Below are 19874 nucleotides of genomic sequence, written 5' to 3'. Positions count from 1 at the left end.
AAAATTAAAAAAAATAGATATACACAGAGTTTCTGCTGAGTAGTAGAAAAGGCAAGATTTTGTTTATAGCTAAATCTTATTTCGCCTTCCCCACAAAACTTTTCATTGTCTTCCACTGGTCTGGCTATAATTGCTGGAATTTTTCCAGTTCCACAAGGACAAATGTTTCTACAGTATATTTAGAACAATGTCTCAATCCCAACCCACTCCGGGAAGTACATACTTACGTACAAATCTTCACCTTCTAAACAACGTAAAACTTTGATCACATTCAATTCCGACGGCTCTCATTCTTTAGCAACACCTGAATTTGCATATACTAACCTTCATTTTTCCAGATGTTTTTGAAAGTTAGCTAATTCTGACTTCAGAGCGTAGGTCACTGGATCTCTGAAAACCGTTGAAAGGAAGCAAGTCTGTCTTCAGAGTTGGAAGCCGAAGCTAGGACAAGGTTTTTTTTTCTTTCCACGGACTTTTCAATACCGTGCCAAATTTCAAAAGATTTCTGTAAAATTAGAAACAGATTTTGGGGGCGTTCTTGGCCTTGAAATGAACTGTGAGTGGCTCAAGGGAGATTTTACAGGCTTCTCATCCTTGTAAATTCTACACCAACATCTGCTTACGTTGACATACAGAGGTTTTTAACTTTTTTTAAACAAGTTTAGTTTTATGTTTCATTTTCTTTGACAAATCTCTCACTGTTGACTTTGGCAATTTATTGGATTTCGTGTAACTTTCCTATCTGCTACCAAAAGAAGAATTTAAAAGTAATACAAACTTTCAGGTATTTGCAGTACACATACTCAAATTTTGATGAGAGGAAGAAAATTAAAGTCGCTGAAGATTTTATGAGACATGTACCAGATCATTGCACTTTTTTCTTCCTCTGAGAGATCGTGAGGTACTGAAGACAGAAATGTTTTTCTTTCAGCACAATTTCTTTGTCCATGTAGCACCATATGCACTTTCAGTAAATACAGAAGTTTAAAAATTCAACTGTCTAAGCCCACGACTGCTTTCCTTTAGAGAAATAAAATGCCATCTGGTGAAATTTAGTATGGGTTAGGTGTGTATGCACAGGCCAGAAAGATGGAAAGATCAGCAAGAATAATTTACCAGCAGACCTTTGGAAGAATGAAAATGGCTTTGCAAAAGTGATATTTTTGCTTCCATTTCAGAATATCTTCTGAGAGAGAGGACCATTTTGCAATTATAAAACCTTTAAAATAAATAAAAAAACATTTGAAAATAGAAGGAAGACATGTACAATTTCATTGTGGCTAGATTTCAAAGCCACATAATTTCAAAGCAATCAGTCAACGTGACAGGTCAGTAAAATGGGTGACTGCAGTTCCCATGGACAGCGGCTGTGGTTCCACATAAACACAGGCACTGACCTACTGTGTCTTCAGTTTTTCCACTAATAGTTTTCTTCTTTGGAAGTGTATAATGTTCTCAGCCTGACTAAAACAAACTGCAGGGTGACCTTTCATGAACTGTTCACAGAAGATAATGAGGAAACGTTACTGAAGTCTGCTGCTGTTTGCCTTTGTCAACTGGTCCAGCTATCACCGGAGGCTTCCTCCAGTGAGCAGCAGGATGGATGCTTGTGAAATTCCTCTCAGACATTCTCCAGACAGCCCTCCCTGAATTCCAGCCTTATGAAAATTCTGTTGAGGAAAATGAGTCATTAAGCACTTACTGGCAGAGAAATGTAGCCACCCTGCTTCCAGAAGAGGCCCCCTCCCTTGCAGTCAATGGGGCCAGCTCTTTACAAACTGAAACAATCAGTAAAAGAAATAGCCAAGTTATGCTACACACTTGTAGGCATCTCCATGTGATTGTAAGATTTTCAAATCTAAGACAAAAGCCACCAGCCTGGTTCCAAATGAACTGCTCCCGTGTGGGTCCTCTCAGATTGGCTGCCTTCTTTGGAAAATTCACACAGCATGTTCTGAGTTCTGGCCCAGCCTGCCAAAGCCCCACAGTCCACAAGTACTTTTTAGTGGGTTATTTCCAAGACTGTATGCCCTGAAAAAAATTGACTGTAATAAATGATTAAAGTATAATTAAAATAGATACTATTTGCTTTAGAAATAAAAAATGCATGGACATGTGGCTGGTCCGTGTGCCACACAGGATTGCAGCCAAGCGTGGGCATCCACAGGAGACTCACTGAACAGGTCCCACAAAGAAGTGGGGATGCCTGAAAAGGAACAACTTTAAGTTGAAGCTCTGAATCTAAAATATGTTTATTTAGTTTGTTTCTTTTGAAGTTTGGGTGATTCAAACTGCAACTTAGTGTTATGAACTGTTTTAAGAAAAATGAAACTGACTATAGAAACAAAGATGTCAAGAGCTTTTCCATTTGATTTCTTGGATTAGCGATATATTGCTTATAGCAGAGCTACACATCTCCATCCTTTTGAGATAATGTCTGAGTGTTCCAATTTTTCTCCAAACAGGGCTTGCTGCAAAAATTTGGATTCTTTTATATTAGTACATCCTTACTGGCTTTTTCTCCTTTTGGAGTCAAAATGAAAATGCTAACACTGTTTTAAAAAATAAGGAAACTGACTACCATCCTTATTTTAGACAGCATCCAGTCAAAATTTTCATTGGGAAAAAAATATAAAAAGTCTCAGACTGTGTCCGCAGAGAGCTTACATTATGGGACAAGCATGGCACATAAGTTCTTACATAATGTTTTCCCCTTCCTGAAGCTCTTTCTGAGAATGAGCCTGAAGCTGGGTTTGTGCTTAGTAGGCAAGAGTGCCCCCCAAGAGTTGCTTTCTGTATGGACCTAGGAAGAGGGACAGAAAGTACACACAGCACATATTTGCAATCCTTAACTCAAGTCTAATTTTTGTCAAGACTGGAACTTTTCTCAGAAAGCAACTGTGTGTGTCCATTAGAATGCTACAAAAATGGAAAGTAAGAATTTGGCCTGTAAAAATTAAGAGCAAGAATTAGTATAGTAGATGCTCATCTGAGTTTTTCCCAAACTTCATGAGGCTCAGTTTGGAATATGACTATATGCTGGCTAAGTTAACTAGAACATAAATGCTTAATTTTCTAAGAGAGATTTCTAGAACTATTTAGTAATATCCATTATAGGCCTGCCAAAAAATCATTTTTATTTATTTGTTTTCCCAGAAAACACATTCCTAAAGTGTTAAGGTAAGACCATGCTGCAAGCATAAATAAAGATGTTGTCTTTTTATTTGGGAGCAGGGAGATTAAAAAAAAGGGATGCATTTATCTGCAGAAAGCTAAGACATTATGTAAGGACAAGCGGTAAGGAAGGGGTAAGAAGGTAGGAGCGGAGCCAACATCAGCCTTGATTTTATACTCTTTAAAATAAGAGTTTGCTTCTTGGAAGGCTATGTCTACGCTTTTAATTCCTCAGATTCAATAAATATTTCCTGTTTACCATTATACACAAAGTGCTTTACTACATTATTTCACTTAATGTATTCATTCATAATGCATTTCATTCATACCAAAACATGCTTAACTGATTAAGAAATGGAACCTAGGAAAATGTAGGTAACTTGCCCAAGATTGCAACATGAACCACTGTTACTGTATTATGTTGTTTCTTTGCAATACTTTCTGAGACTAATTTAAAAGTAATTAGTATCTTCTAAAAAAATTCTGGTTGATATCTCACTGATTTTCTGTTGAGAGACATGTTCAGGGTGCAATGGCAGAATCATTAGCACCAGAACGACATGCACAACCCTGACGTCTTCAGAGGACATTGTTACGCATGTCTCAGAAGTCCACAGTGTCGCTCTAGAGGGATGGTGTCCAAAATATTAACTTAGAATTTTGTTGGAATCTGGGTCTAGAAATCAGAGCAATAATTACAACGTTCCTGCATTTTAAGGATCTTCCTTTGGGAACTTGTTTGAACTCAGATATCCATCAGAATACCCATCATCAAAGAGATTTTGAGATCCAAGCTAGGAAGAGTCCTAAGATCTTCAAAGCACATAATGACAATCATATATTCATAATGGATCAAAACGAAGTAGCATAACACAGCATCAGTGATAAAAGATACAGTTTAAAGTACTTATTGAATCTGGTCTTTTTTCTAAAACTGTGATTGTTCCATAAGTGAGAATATGAAGCAACCTGCTCTCCAGTTTGTACTTGGTACCTTCCACCTAAATAAATATTATAATTAGATGCCATCGGTTCATTATCCTATAAGAATTAAGGCAACTTGGCTTTGGAGGCATAGAGAGTTAAATATCAAAAGTTGATCAGAAAAGAAACATAGAGAAAAAACTTATTTCTTTGGGTGTCTCGATGTAATTTAAAAATACAAATATCACATCTCCTTAGAAGTGGTTCATCAGTAGGACGACTGATTAAATAGTATAAAATGACTGATAAGGGCCTTCTATATTTTGATATAATTCATTAAACCACAGTGCTATTTTACTCATATTTTTAGATTAGATAATACTATTACTACTAGGTAATGTTTACTCAACACTTCTATTCAGCGGGACATTTTTCTAAGCACTTGACACATGCTACCTCACTTTATCCTCAGCACATCAGTACTGTTATTACCTTCATGACCACGTGCTCATAAGCAAGTAGCTAGTAGAGATCCACATGAACCCCGGCAGCCTTATTCTATGGCACAATCTGATTGTTCTGTGTTTTGGGTTCTGACAGGAGGGTATACATAGGTAGAGTGCTGGGATATATAATTGAGGCTGGATCTAGGAGGCTGTGAAACAAAAGGAAGAAATTAGATGGGCTACTAGATATCTGGAAGAGCCAACTGAGTGGGAAGGTGCAAAGTTAAAAAAAAGGTGACACCAGAAAATAGCAGTCATTGGTTTAAGACTTCAGTGCAAAGACAAAGGTATAGATCCAAGAAATGAGTGGCTGAGGTAGAAGAAAGAAGTGAAGGAGTAGTGCGGGTGTCATTTGGGATGTCTGACAAATTATGACAATACTTGAGGGGGGTGGAGAAAGCACTCTGAATTGCAGTCTAATCTCTTTTTAAAAGAGTTGGAGAGATTTCCGGTTCAAGATGGTAGACTAAACTTATACATCATTGCTTTGCTTTCTGAAACTCCATTACACTTACTGTAAGTGGAGGGAAAGGGTAAGACAGAGAACAGTAGAGAGAATGGAGACAGTATCATCAGTGGATAAAGTAGAACAGAAATAACAATTGCCTGGGACACACCTAAGAAGGAACTTGCATGGAACAATTCAGAACTAAGATTACATTGACCACAGATAGTAGGAAAGAAATGGGAATGGAAAATAGGGTACTAGTTGGACAATTTTATATGAATGTTTCACCTCTGGATGCAGAACAATCTGCAGCTAGGTGTTTATTCCAGGCAAAAAATAGGAGACTTAATTTTAAGAGATAGTAAATTATTACTGGAGAGTACCAGAAGAGGAGCTGGGAGTCAGTGCGCCAGAGTAAATCCAGTTTTCCAGCTGGACTTCTTATCCTTAAACAAAATCCATCAGTCGATGAGCCCTACCTGCATGCTAGGGTCTCCCCATTGTTGCCTCATTCTTATATGTGCTACAGCCCCCCAAATCAGTAGACAATATTTTTAAAAGAAGAGTAAAAACCCCAAAACATGAAAGGAAAAGTAAAGATACCAAGAAGAACAACTAGAAAAGAGAAAAAAAGGCACCCAGGGAAAACAGAAAAAAAATGACCATGGAGATAATTCTGAAAATCGACACCAACCTTTAAATAAGCTTGAATTCAGCAATCCTGCTCCTAGCTGCGTATCTAAAGGAAATGAAAACAGAATATCAAACAGATATCTGAACTCATTGCTACCCCATTTACCATAGCCAAGATATGGAAACTATTTTGTGACTACCAATCTGTTCTAAATGTCCATCAACAAATGAACAAATTCATTTGTGCGACAATTAACAAATGTCACACAAAGGACATTTCTGGAGCACCCAGCTCAGGTGATCAAGGAGGCTGCACCACAGGACACCTACCACATAAGGCCACCCACAAAGGCTGGGAGACAGGGCAGATCTGTCTAGTACACAGAAACAAAGACAAGGTGGCAGCCAAAATGGGGAGACAAAGAAATATTCTCCAAATGAAAGAGCAGGAGAAATCTCCAGAAAAAGAGCAAAATGAAATGGAGGCAAACAATTTACCAGATATAGAGGGTTTTTTAAAAAATGGTTATAAAGATGCTCAAGGAATTTAGTGAGAACTTCGGGGAACTTCAACAGCATTTTAAAAAAGACATAAAAACCATGAAAAAGTACCAGTTAGAAATGAAGAATAGGATATCTGAAATGCAAAATACACAAGAATACACATGAATGATAAGTATACAAAAATGCAAATACAAGAATATTGTTGAAACTCAGCTCACAATATCGAGAAACTGATAACTGTCTAACAGCTAATCCAGAGAAAATGTAAAAATTCCAATATGGAACATATGTAAATGAATGATGTAGATATAAATGTATTGACATAGAAAAACCTCCGCAATATATTGCTTAATATGTATTGTATGATCTCATTTTTCTGGAAGGGAGAAGAAAATGTTCGTGTAGTTGTATGATTAGTAGAAACCCTGTAAATACATTCCTCACAGCACTGGGCCATAAAGGAGAGTGTAGTGGGCATCATCTTCCCTGGGAGCAGAAAATAGAGTACATGGTTTATAGTACATTTACAAAAAATAATAAAACCCACTGAAATCAGTCTGATTTTTATCACCACCACATCTAGAAATTCTAAAGAATTTTAGTGATAAGATACTCCTTCCTGCTGAAGCAGACCACTGCACTCCTACTACACCCTCACCTTGGTCTCTGATTCCATTAAAGGTCAAAAAGTGGTTTCCTCATGAGAAAATAAAGGCAGATCAGAGGCGTAGGGGGTCGAGAAAATTATATGAGAACATAATTCTTTGTGGGAGTAAAAAGGAATCCTGTGTGTTCATTATACAAAGTCCTGTGTTTATTATACAAAGAATGGGGTGTGGGGGCAAAAAACCTCAGATTTATTTATAAAAAATTGCATTTATTATTATATGCTTAAACTTCAGTTACCTTTAAAGTGCTCTTCATTTGATGCAATACACCTACTGAGATGTTTTTTCCCCTGCTCAAAACAGTTTTTGAACTCATCAATTTTGATGCCTTTTAGTGCTTCTGCCATTTTTTTGTTTCGCCTCTTCCACATTAGCACAACGTTTCCCTTTGAAGACTTTTTCCATCTAGGGAAACAACAAAAAAAAAAGGTGTTTGGGGCAAACTCGGGTAAATACGGAGAGGGAGAGTGGGGGATGGGGTTCAGCCTTTTTTTGTGTGTCAAAAACTGCTGAACACTCAGCATGGGTGGGCAAGAACGCTGGTAAATCAGCAATGCTGGTAAATGGGCAAACACAATGAGTCTTCAAAAAATTTCACTGAAGCTGTGGGCAGCCTCTCACAGAAACATCAGGTGGTACACTGATACAGATGGATTCCTAGAACAGTCACCTAGTGGGGCAAGCCTGTACTACAAGGGTACTGCCCTCCAGAAGATAATCTGTTTGGGGGGATCCCACAACATTCTTGAGTGTGGGGACAAGTTTAAGGCCTTAAAATCTTTTTCTGGTCTCTATCTGTACTGTCTAGTTCTCCTGCCCCCACCCCACATTTGACCCCTGGTCGACTGGTGTAAGCCTGAAGTCCTGGGTCTGTAAACCAGTCTATGTCACAGCCTTTTCCCTTCATGATGTGGATGCTTTTTTCCTTCAGTCAAATTTCCCATGGCAAATTTGAGTTTGAAAAGAGAATTGCTAATACTGCTATAACATAATGAATATCTTAATGGTGGTGAGTTCAGGCAGTTTGTCTGACTGGTAGGAAAATCATGCAGCTTCTTTGAGAAGTAGATTTTAAAACAGTAAAGGAACTGAGGGAGGACAAGAGACAACTTTTGGTAGCACATCCATGTCACATCATAAGAACAGGCTTCTAAGCCCTGGCTGGCGTAGCTCAGTGGATTGAGTGCGGGCTGCGAACCAAAGCATCGCAGGTTCGATTCCCAGTCAGGGCACATGCCTGGGTTGCCGGCCACGGCCCCCAGCAACCACACATTGATGTTTCTCTCTCTCTCTTTCTCCCTCCCTTCCCACTCTAAAAATAAATAAACAAAAAATATTAAAAAGAAAAACCCCAAAACAGGCTTCTTAGGTTTTCAAAGGGTAAATCCTATGCTGTCATAAAAAAAATCAACTGGAACTGACCTAACATCTATGTTGTCTTCAGCCTACAAATAAATAATTTCCTTATGAGTCTAATAGACAACATCAGGAAGGATAATGATAGCAAAGTAAGATTTATGGATCAGAAGATAGGAAAGACATTACAACAGGGGCTCAAGTCCTTGCCCAAATGCCACCTTTTCAATGAGGCAGACTCATTCATTTAAAACTGACCACCTTTAACCTCCAATTGTTCTTAGTTTCTTCTTCTTTTCCTACAGATTTTACCACTTCTCAATGTCCTGTAATATTTATTTACACACACACATATATGTGTATGTATATATACAATGTGTAAATATGTACATATATGTGTATATAGACACACAATGTGTGTGTGTATATATATATAATTTCTACTGCTTATTCCTCTTTACCCCACATGTAGCTCCATTTTTTGCTTGTTTCACTCGTATGTCTCAAGGATATAGGAGCAATACTTGCCATAAACTAAGTGCTTAATAAATATTGCTGTCTAAATGAATGAGTGAGTGAAGGAAGAAAGGGAAGAAATAGAGGATATGGAGCTCACCTGTTTACCATAGGCCCGAACTAGATGCTCTGAAGGAGAGCATCTCCAGCTGTGACCATTAAAATGCCAAGCTTATTATTATTAAACAACTAGACATTAACTATTATTATTGAACAATGGTCATTTAATCCTTGTGCTACTGCTTCAGAGTGTCTTTCAACATGAATTGCAGTTTTTTTTTCATTATAACAGAGAATTAGTAACAGGAGACTTTGTCAAAATGGTTCAGTTAGTTTTTCCTGAGACCAGGGGAAAGATTACCAGCTACTTATGAGAAGTATCTGTGTATGGCTGAGTAAAGTGAGAATTAGTTGGACTCCACGTCTACTTCCTTTTGACATTCTAATTAGCAAAATTTCAATGAATACATAATCTAATCAATGCTGCATGCCACTCTGATGATTTTTCCAACAAATTCAAATGTAATATATACTGTATAAAATAATAGTATCAGTATATTATAATTAATTACAAGAGCAATTATTTGATTAAATTCTGGGAATACTAGAGATCTAGAAAAAGATATTTGGGGATACACGTGCCAGAATTATGGGCCTTTTTTGTTTGTTTGTTTGTTTGTTTGTTTGTTTGTTTGTTTTGGAGCCCAGCATGAGTTTGTTGGTTTCACACTCCTTCTTGATGAAGTTGATCAGCCCATTGGTGGAAGAATCCTGAAAGGTCAGTTGGCTACTGTCATCAAGTTCAGGTTCAATTTTCTTAGCCAGCTGCTTTCCCAGCTCCAGTCCCCATTAAACAAAACTGGTGATGTTCCAGCTGATGCCCTGAATGAAGATCTTGTTCTCATCCATGGTAATCAAGCCTCTAAGAATAAATGGTGTGAGAATGGTGAACAAAGTAGAGTCGGCTAGATGATTTTCTTCAAAGCCCTTGTGAGACAACAGCTTCTCAAAGTCTTCTGGACTATTTCCCATAGCCTGAAACTCCTTGCACGCATTCTCTGTTGACTTCCTTCTTATAAGGGCCTCAATCTGGGCCAAGAAATTGGCCAGAAGAATCTTGTGATACAGACCCTCTCTTATCCGGCGATGACACTGGACGTGGATAAGCAAATCACAGCGTATCAACTTGGTGCCTTGGTGGATGAGCTGGTAGAAGGCATGCTAGCCATTGGTCCTAGCCACTGGCTCCCCCACACAGTGGGGCCTATCTGGTGATCCACACGGGTACCAGCCTTGCTGATGTACTTCCCATTGGATTCCATGTCACCCTTCTTAGAAGTATGCAGGAAAGCAGTGCAGGTACTGGTCATAGGGTAGCATGTTGTATGTCTCACACCCAGTGCCGCTGATGTATCAGATACCCAGCAAAGCCAGGAAGACAGGGATGTTCTTCTCCAGGAGTACCATGAAGAAGTTCTGGTCCATCCAGTGAGCCCTTGAGAGCAGCTGCTCAAAGTTGTCAAATCCTATGTGCAGAGCACTGAAGAGTCCAGTGGCTGACCACAGTGAGTAGCGTCCTCCTACACCATCTCAGAACTTGGACATATTTTGAGGGTTGATTCCAAATTCCTTCACTTTGGTCATTTCTGGTATATAGGGCAACAAAGTGCTTCACAACTGCAGAAGGATCCTTGGCCCATAGGAGAAGCCACTTCTTCATTGTCTGTACATTCATGATAGTCTTCTAGTTAAAGGTCTTGGAGTTGGTGATGAGCAGGAAGGACTCAGGGTTCAGGGTGGCCAGGGTTTTGGCAGTGGGGATCCCATCAATGATGGAGATAAACCAGACCCTGGGACCTCTTGAAGAGTAGGCTTACAAGTTTCACTCACCCTGAAAGGTCTCAGATCTGATCTGCCAGTGCCAACGTTAATGACATCTCTGATGGGCCTGCCTGAGTAACCCTTCCAGTAACCGCTTCAGATTGCTGGCAGAAAGACTTTCTCTTCTCCACAATTCTGTTGACCTCTGGCATCTCATCCTTGCCATGCACTAATAATGGGTGTGCTTGACTGGTTCTACAGGGCCATGAGTAACACTGCCTAATCTTTGGTGAAGCTGATCTCGCCACTGAACATGCACTCCCAGGTGGCCTCCACCCCTCTGCACTGGACCAGGCCCACCAGCACCTGTATCACACCTTCTATCACAAGGTTCTTAGAGTAATCCACCAGAACACACCCATGGTTTATGTTGAGCATCAAACTAAAGTGGCTGAAGCATTCTTTGTCTTCTTCACAAAGGAGTACAAGTTGAGGTCAGAGCTGTCCTCAGTTTCATTCCTGCAGCTTTTGCTTTGGGATAATTTTCTCCTGCTTCAATGCAGTGCTGTTGATAAATCCCAGTTTTTATCACACCCTTTACTCGGTTGTAACTTTGTCTTTTGGGAAAGACTCTATATAGGACAAGAAAGACAATGAGAGTGAGCAGGGGGAGAGTCAAAGAGAGTTCATGTGTGGGGAGGTATAATTACAAAATATGGAAATGAATCAAAGCTTGATTCCTACTTTTCCTGCTCCTTACTCAAACACTGCTTATAATCTTGCTTGGGTAGAAAAGAGACTACTTTTCCCCTAAACTGGGTTCTCGGGAAACAGATTCAGAGATGGAGAGATGCAAACAGAGTTTTTTGGGGAGGAAGAAGGGGAAGGGGAAGTGGTTCTCAGGAAGGCAGGATGGGGCAGTAGGAGATGCTCACTTACAGAAGAATTGCATTAAAGGTTTCAGTTTACCCTACAGGGCCTCAGGAGCTGAGATGGTCCTTTAGAGTTGTCCTAAGTGGAGTAAAGGGAGACAGACCTGTGTCCCTTCATCAGTCATTTGGCTTTAGGCCAATTGTAAGAGTGCATAACATTAGGCGTGGCAGGTCCCACAACCTGGGGTAATGCCCAGAGAGAGGGGCAGCAATACTGTGGGCTGTTAGCAGTAATACTTGTAGGCCCAGGGTGGGTGGCTGGGTGTCTCATCCCCCAGAGGGGATCCTGGCAGAGAACCATGGTGTCCATTATGTATCCTCAAGACATTATTTTATCAGGTGTAAAGATGTGCACAACTAGGAAGGTAAGACTTCAGAAAATTAAGAAAAAATAAGATAACTCAAAGTTGATTAATAACTTGCAAAATAATTGAAATTTCATGTCTAAGCTGAATTTTATGTATGTTATTCTTTAAAAAAAAATAGAAGGTTTAGAATTGTACTATTCACTCCAGTGGCCACTAGCCAAACGTGCCTGTTGAGCACTAGAAATTTGGTGAATTCAGACTGAGGTGTGCTAGAAATGTAAAACACATACTGAATTTTGAACCTTAAGAAAAATACTATAAAATATTAATAATTTGATATTAATAACATATCAACATAGTATTTTATTATATTAAGTTAAATAAGTTATTAAAATTAATCTAATCTGTTTTAACTTTTTAAATGTAGCTATTTGCAAATTGCAAATAGTTATGTGTATCACACTGTAGTTTTATTGGGCAGAGCCAGTCTAGAAAAATCTTTAAGTCTGACAAAGGTATCCTTATCTCAGGCCACAGCCTGAGACAGAGCAGCTCTGGAAAGGATCACAGAATAGGGAGGATGGAAACACTTTATTTCTGCTCTCTGAAACTTACTTCTCTGGCCTTACTAGAATGGTTACCCAAAAGCACCATACTTAGTTCTTGAGAGACCAAGAGAGCCCCAAGCACACAGCCAGTTTGACCACATGGGTAGAGTGGGAATGGATGTAGGAAACAGAGAAGATTCGTTATGCTATTCTTCCTTGGGAACCAGAACCTGTGGGAAGCAAGGGATTTGCTCTACTCAAAAATCAGGAGATTCTGACTCATGTGAAACCTTTTCCCCAGGACAAGGAAATGGCATGCACCACAGCTCAGTGATCAGTGTGGGCGGACTAGGAAACAGCTGGAGCTCAGCGAACAAATTCTTGGGTGCCACAAAATCGTTGTTACTTCATGCATCAGGAATATGATCACATGTGGCATGAGGTGACGAACAAACAGAAGTGAGTCATATTGAGAGCAAAAATAAGTTAATGTAAAGAAATTTCTTGTATCTGTTTCTATCACCAACTGTCCTGTACTTTTGTATTTGTTTTGTTTACTGCCATCAGTTCGACGCCAGCCATGTCTTCCCAGATTGTGATTCTATTTCCACATCAGCCAGAACCATTCATTTCTTCCATTCTCATGGCCAGTAACCAAATCCAGCTTTTCAGTACCTCAGCCTGAATGACTGCAACGAGCTCCTTGTTTAATCGTTCTCCTTCCAGTTTTTCTCTCTTTAATATAACTTAGCCTGCTAACTCCTTACAGGTCATCTTCCAAAAATATGTCACTCCACTGCTCAAAAAATTAAAATGACTTCATTTTTGGTTATGCAATCAAGCCAAGACTCAGTGTGACATTGCAATAAATATGCGGAATATTTGTTTTCCTCTTTTCTTCCTTGTTACTTCCATTTAGAATGCACTTGGTACTCTTCTTCCCTTCTTAAATTGGGAAGAAATAGGGATTGAACATCTTGTAATCACAAGGCATTATATAATTCCTTACCCACTCTAATTCAGAAAACTTTTCAATTGACCCCTGACTTTCTGAGCTCTGCAATACCTATAATTTATACCATATAATTGTTGTATAGTCATATTTTTCTGATAATGTACCTATAATCATTGAATTTGCAATAAATTTATTAATTCCCCAAAGTCAGAGATTTTATCTTATACCTCAAATTTAGAAAAAGAAATTAATATTATTGAATGCTTTCTTTGTGTTAGTCACTCCACACTGTATTCACCGTTTGTTATCTGGAGTGTTCTGTGTGCACTCTCCCTGTGTGTGCTCATGGTTTCCGTGCTGCCCTGCCAGATGGCCCTGATGCCTGGTGCCAAATAACAACAAACTCAAGTGTGTAAGTAGCAGATTTACTGGCGTTTTGGGACAATGATGGTGGAATTTCCACAGATAATTTCTACTTGGGCTGTAGCCTCTTGCCTTGCTCCTGGGATTCCCTCTCTCTTCAAAATTTTCTCCCTTCCTCTCTAGCTCTGTCTAACTGATCCTGTTTTATGCAAAAACAATTTAGCTACCTTTTTTATTAATCACCCAGGAACCCCTAAAAAAGCTTCATCTTCAAAAACTTGTTAGTGGGTTCTAAAACAAAGGTAGTTCTATTTCTCTCTCTCTCTCTCTCTGAGAGGTATTCTCCTAGTTTTAAAGTGATTTTTTTCTCCCTGTGTGATACACATATTTTCTCATTTAATCCTCTAAGCAGTTCATGACATAATTTCTCAGGTAAAGTAGGAACCTTTGTTTCTGTTCCTGGTAGTATACAGTTGGTTGTTTGGATTCAGCAAACAAAACTATCTAGTTGTAAATTACATCCTATCCTGTTCCTAAATGATCTGGTTAGAGAACTGGTCATGCATTTGAGTCATTGCCTGTGTGAAAGACAATGTTTACATGTAAGAGTCATTGGATATTTGAAAATTATACCCTTTTGTGAACTAATTCTCATATTTCTTCAGATATATTGTATGAGCCTGAGTTCATTCTGGTTGGAGAAACTTCAGAGTAATTTGAACGGGTAAAATTTAGTCTAAGTAATTATTAAGTATAAAGAGATTACGGCAACAGAGGGTTAGCTAATCAGAAGTAAAAGGAACTCTGAAGAATAGATAGACAGCCAGCATACAAAGCAGCCACTTCCCTCGTGGTTGAGATAAAGCACCCAAGGCCAAGATGTAGACCATATGGGATAGGACAGTCATAGGTTTCTGAAAGCAAAGGAGTTGCCATGGTGTCACTTGCAGGTGTCACTTGGAGAACTTGCAGGTTGTCTGTCTTTTGGAGCTTGCTGGAAATGTGCCCTTTGTGTGCCAAGGAAAGCTGTTTATGGAGAGCTGTCTTCCTGGAGGCTCTCTACATAAAACTGCCTGGGAAGATGCAGTTGCTGGTTACTGAGCATACTGCTGGCTGCCGTGCAAGGCCTTGGTGCTGGAGAAAGCCACATGTACTGCAGGACCAGAAACTAGAGACACCACCAACATTGGAGAAGCTTCTGAGCAAGCACACCACAACCAAGGAGCAAAACCTTTTTTTTTTCTTTTCCTGAAGTCTCTCCAGCACCTTCTACAGAAAAAGTTTAATGTCATGCCATCTGGCAAAGCAAAAATATTTAAAGGGCTCAGATGCCTGCTTAGGGAGCAGACAGAAAGGTTGAATTTAGAGATGAGAGGCAATAAATTGACAACTGGCACTGTGATTTTCTGATACTCCAGGGACTAAAAATGTTAGTATGAATGTTCACAAAAATTCCCCACTTCGCAACGCACCTTTCTAAGGTGGCAAAATTGTTTGTGGTTCAGGCATCCATCAAGCCTAAGAAAGGGGACGGTGAGAAAAAGAAATGAACATAGTCAGATCATATTGGTTTACATTATAAAGGAAAAAGACTGAGAGAAGGGGTAGAAAAGACAAAAAGTAACATACAGGGTGATTTTAGGGAGACAATTTTAAGGATTTGGAAAAGAGAAAAAGAGGTGATGAAGCATTTTTCCTTTATAATGAATGAATAAGAGGTGGGGAATAACATCTCTGGGAAAAACAGCATTTAAAAAGACTTGAAAATATTGTATGATATGCAATTTACATTTGGAATTTTTTTGCATGTCAGAAATAAATATTTGAGTTATGTTTTATTAATGTGGATGTTGATGTTGGGTTTCCTCTAGATACAACCCCTTGCTGAAAGGAGCCACACACGGGACTGACTTCATTTGGGTTACACTGGACCAGAACGTTGTAAAGCTTTTTGTGTCCAACAAATCTTTAAACATTCAGATTTTTTCCTTTCACATTCCAAAGAGTTAATGTAACAGAATTTAGTCTCAAATCCTGCACACATTTATTAAATATGTGATTTTCAACTGATGTGCCACAAATATTTTTAAAACATGCAGTACCTGACTGGTTAGTCAGGAGCACTGACCTCTTTTTCCTTAGATTGTCAAATAAAAAATGACAACAGCCAACACAACAATAGCCATAGGGTATAAATGAATCAGAATTATACCTATTTGTTCTGTCAGATCAGCAAACAATATTTTTGGTGTGCCTCAGACTTTTAGTAATTAGTTTATGTGTAGCGTGAGATGAAAAAGGCTGAAAATTGCTGCATTAAATCACTGGTTCTACATTCATTAGTCCCAATTTGCCAGTCCTTGTACTGCATGGCAATCCTCTTAACAGTTTCTAATTAGTCATTTTTCCTTCTTCAAACCATGCTTAAAAACCTTTATTACTTTTTTCTGAACCCATCTCCATCCTCAAATCCAAAGTCCAGCTCAGCAGATAACTTACTGATTGGTGCCAGGAGAATATATCCCACCAGCCTCCTACTTCTGTAAGTGCACATTTAGCTGTATCTTTTATTCATGTTTGTTTTCTCCTGCTTTAGAAGCAGCAGCTACCCTTCTATCCAGCATTCACCTTCTCCTGTGCTCTTGATCTTATCCTCTCATCCTCTTCCCTTTTCCCATGCATCTGTTTTCCACAGTTATACCCTCTTCACTTCCTCTTGAGTCTTGAATTTCTCCCGGTGTCTCTTACTTAAGCCTTGACCTATAAACGGGCTTGAAACTTTGGATCCTCTTTTAACATTTTTTCTCCAGCTTTTTCAATTTTTTTACACTGTCCATTTAAAGATCACCTATTTTTATTATATCTATTTCATCTTCTCCAAAAATTCACTCTTTGTTGAAGCCTATTTACCAGGCTTACTTGGTACAGGTCAGTTTTTCTTAGTTCAATCACTTAGTTCAGTCAAATTGAGTACCCATTGTAAAGCACATTAAAAAAAACATTTTTAAAGTATACAAATAATTAGATACTGTGAACAGAGATGTACATGGCACCAACTATCCATCTCTCTACCTGCCACACTGTTTCCAGAGCAAACTATGACTGTCTAACACTCTTTTCCTCAGTAACTATGAACCAATGACCTCTTCTGGGCCAGAAGGTGACTTTGCTGGGACAGTTGCTCAGGCCTTTGTCTAGGAGAATGTTGGGAAAATAGGATTGGGTCTCAAGGCATCTTTGGACAGAATGGATATGATCAGAGAAGAGGCAGCTCACAGTCCAGTTCCATGCAGAGAAGTCTTGACCTTTGCTCATGACTGTTCTCCCGTTGGAAGTTGGCACCCTCCTTCATTAGTTTATTTCCTTCCCAGAGCCTCATGGGGGAGTTGAATTTTATTAATATTAGTTTAACTCTTTCATAATTACTTAGGTAAATAGAACATCTGCGTGTCAAGGCAGGATCACCCAAAAAAGGACTCAGAAAACCCCTGGACACCCCACAACCCAATGCAACCTTATATCTCCCATACCTGTGGATGGCTCTCAAAACAAAAAGCTATTTCAACTAATAAAACACCAAAAAAATCAATGTTTTAGAGAAAAATTTGTATTTCACTTGTCTAATGAAATAAATCCTTTGAAATATATAGGTTGAAAGTTTGAAATCAAGAGGTTATTTAGAATGAATTGTGCAAAGTCAAGTCAGGAAATTATATATCTAGCCCTGGCTGGTATAACTCAGTGGATTGAGCATGGGCTGTGAACCAAAGGGTCACCAGTTCGATTCCCAGTCAGGGCACATGCCTGGGTTATAGGCAAGGTCCCCAGTAGGGGGTGTGTGAGAGGCAACCACACACTGATATTTCTCTCCTTGTCTTCCCCTCTCTCTAAAAATGAATAAAAAATTAAAATAAAAGAAATTATATATCTAGGTCAAATGTTATGAAATAAGTAAATTTACAGTATAGTAGAAACTTAGTGTGATACTGAATTGATGTTAGTCTCTGATGGGCAACTGTGTCCAAGTTAACACTAAATCAGTTGTTTTGGTCATTTTTGTATTATACAAATTATTGCAGCTTGATAAATTGTGATAACTTCCATGAACTGTTAAAAGACTCAAGATGAAAGAAATAACTTTTCAGTGGTCCGTTCATCCTGTGTGTAGCTAGTAAAATACCAGCTCTCAGAAAGAACAGCAGAAGACAGGTTTTGAAAGAGATATTTAAGTTGGAAAGAAGCTCATCTTTGGTTTATTATTATCTATATGCATATATATAACTGAAATAAATGTTTAAAGTTCTTTTATAAGTGTCTAAATCAGGGGTGTCAAAGTCATTTTTACCGGGGCGGGGGGCACATCAGCCTTGTGGTTGCCTTCAAAGGGCTTAATGTAATTTCACTCCTTAACAGTTAAGTAGTAGTTACATTTATACAGCCCTAAAGTTATTTCAGCCCTTTGAAAGCAACCGTGAGGCTGATGTGGCCCCCTGGTGAAAATGAGTTTGACACCCCTGGTCTAAATAATTGCCCATTTTAAAAATTACTATGTAAATAATCATATATTGCATTAGACTTATTCCATTTAAATAGTGGCCCAAAAGTATTCCAACAACTGTGTGGTTAAATACTGTTTCCTCTAGTCAGTCTGTTCCCCTTTCCCACGACCCCACATAGAATCTGGCTTTGAGTTCAGATCTAAAAACTGTGAGCTAACAGGGCTCGCCACTGTCCAACTTCATCTTTAAGTGAAATGCTTATGGAACGGTTCATTTCATTTAAAAAGAGGGATTTCATAATACTGTGTGGAAAATATCTAAAAATTATAAAAATACATGCAATGCTTTCCATATGTATTTCATATTTTATAACCTAAGATCTGAGAAAAAAAGTTTACAGATTTAGAAACCAGTAAAAGGAAACCACCACTCATGCTGGACAAAAATTACTGGACATTAAATCCTTCCTCTAGCTGCACAGAATACATATTCATAGAGATCACATTTTATTATAGCTACAATTTTCTTCTTGGGATAAGCCATCTGGGCTAAATATTAGATGTGGGGACTGTAACACTGATGGTCAGATGTAGGTCTAAAATTTCTGTTGGTGTGCGATACCTGCAGCTGTGCCATACCTGCTGCTGCTTTTCTGACTGCTCCTACAACGGTATTCCATACACTAATCCCTACTAGTGCCAACTGCTAGGTACATTCCGTGCTGCACCCGAATTCCCATGACTGTCTCTCAAGGTTGGTATTAGCTCCCTACAGTCTCAGAGGGAGTAAGTGATTTGTCCAAATCACAAAGCCAGTGAGGATCCCAACCCAAGTTTGTCTCATTTCATCCTCTCCCCACAAAAACAAAGTTACAAAATTATATCCCTTGTATGACTAATTAAGGAGAATTTCACAAAGTGAAGAAAACAAAAGCTTATCATCATTCCAAATTAACTTTATGACTCTTAGAATCAAATAAAATAATTTTCTTATTTTTTCTTTATTGCTATGACTCACGTAATTGTTTACCAGATTTTGGAATTGAGCGTTTCATCATGCCCAGGGCAACTGAGTGTTCCTTTCCCTGTTTGTTCTCTCCATTCTAGTTCTAAAAACGTGAGCTATGCTGGATATCAGGAAGGGACATATGGGTTTTTGCCTTCTAAGGACATCAAGGATGACTGCTGAAGAGATGGTGAGGAAGGGCTTCTAACCATATGCAAAGGCCCACATCTGAGAAGGAATCAGTGTGCCAGAAAGGACTGTAGCAGATGAATTTGGTAGCAAATATCAATAACACCCAATGAGCAATTTCCTTTGGTGTTAAACATTACTAATCTTTCTCACTCTCTTTCCCATCAGCACGTGTGTGCAAGTCTCTCATACCTTCAAAGCAATGATGATGGGAAACGCCAAATCTTCTTTGGCTTTATGGTCAACTGAATTGAAAGTAATACCAGGAACTTCCTTTTCCCTAAGGTGTGACACCATGATGCAAGGACTATTAAATTGCAGAGAGAAAAATATTCGCCTCTCTTATAGCAGTTTTCACTTTCAGCAATTGCTTTTGACATGCACTAATTATCCTCTGGAAACCTATTTCTTCTTCATTTTTGAGTTTCTTCAGCACCTTATATTCAAGATATATATGTAAACTATGCTACTTCATTTTAATTTCATGTGGTCTGAAATGATCTCAAACTACCTCTGGTATAAATT

General features: G+C 38.7%; 1 pseudogene; it reads right to left on the bottom strand.

Moving 5' to 3' along the window:
- Window positions 1-5748: 5748 nt before the first annotated feature.
- LOC123817011 lies at window positions 5749-19646 on the bottom strand (annotated as a pseudogene).
- Between the last annotated feature and the right edge of the window lie 228 nt (window positions 19647-19874).

This window comes from Phyllostomus hastatus, unplaced genomic scaffold (assembly GCF_019186645.2).
Source record: "Phyllostomus hastatus isolate PE091 unplaced genomic scaffold, TTU_PhHast_1.1 phas_contig_1, whole genome shotgun sequence".
Lineage (NCBI taxonomy): Eukaryota > Metazoa > Chordata > Mammalia > Chiroptera > Phyllostomidae > Phyllostomus > Phyllostomus hastatus.
This window is presented reverse-complemented; position numbering and strand designations above follow the sequence as displayed.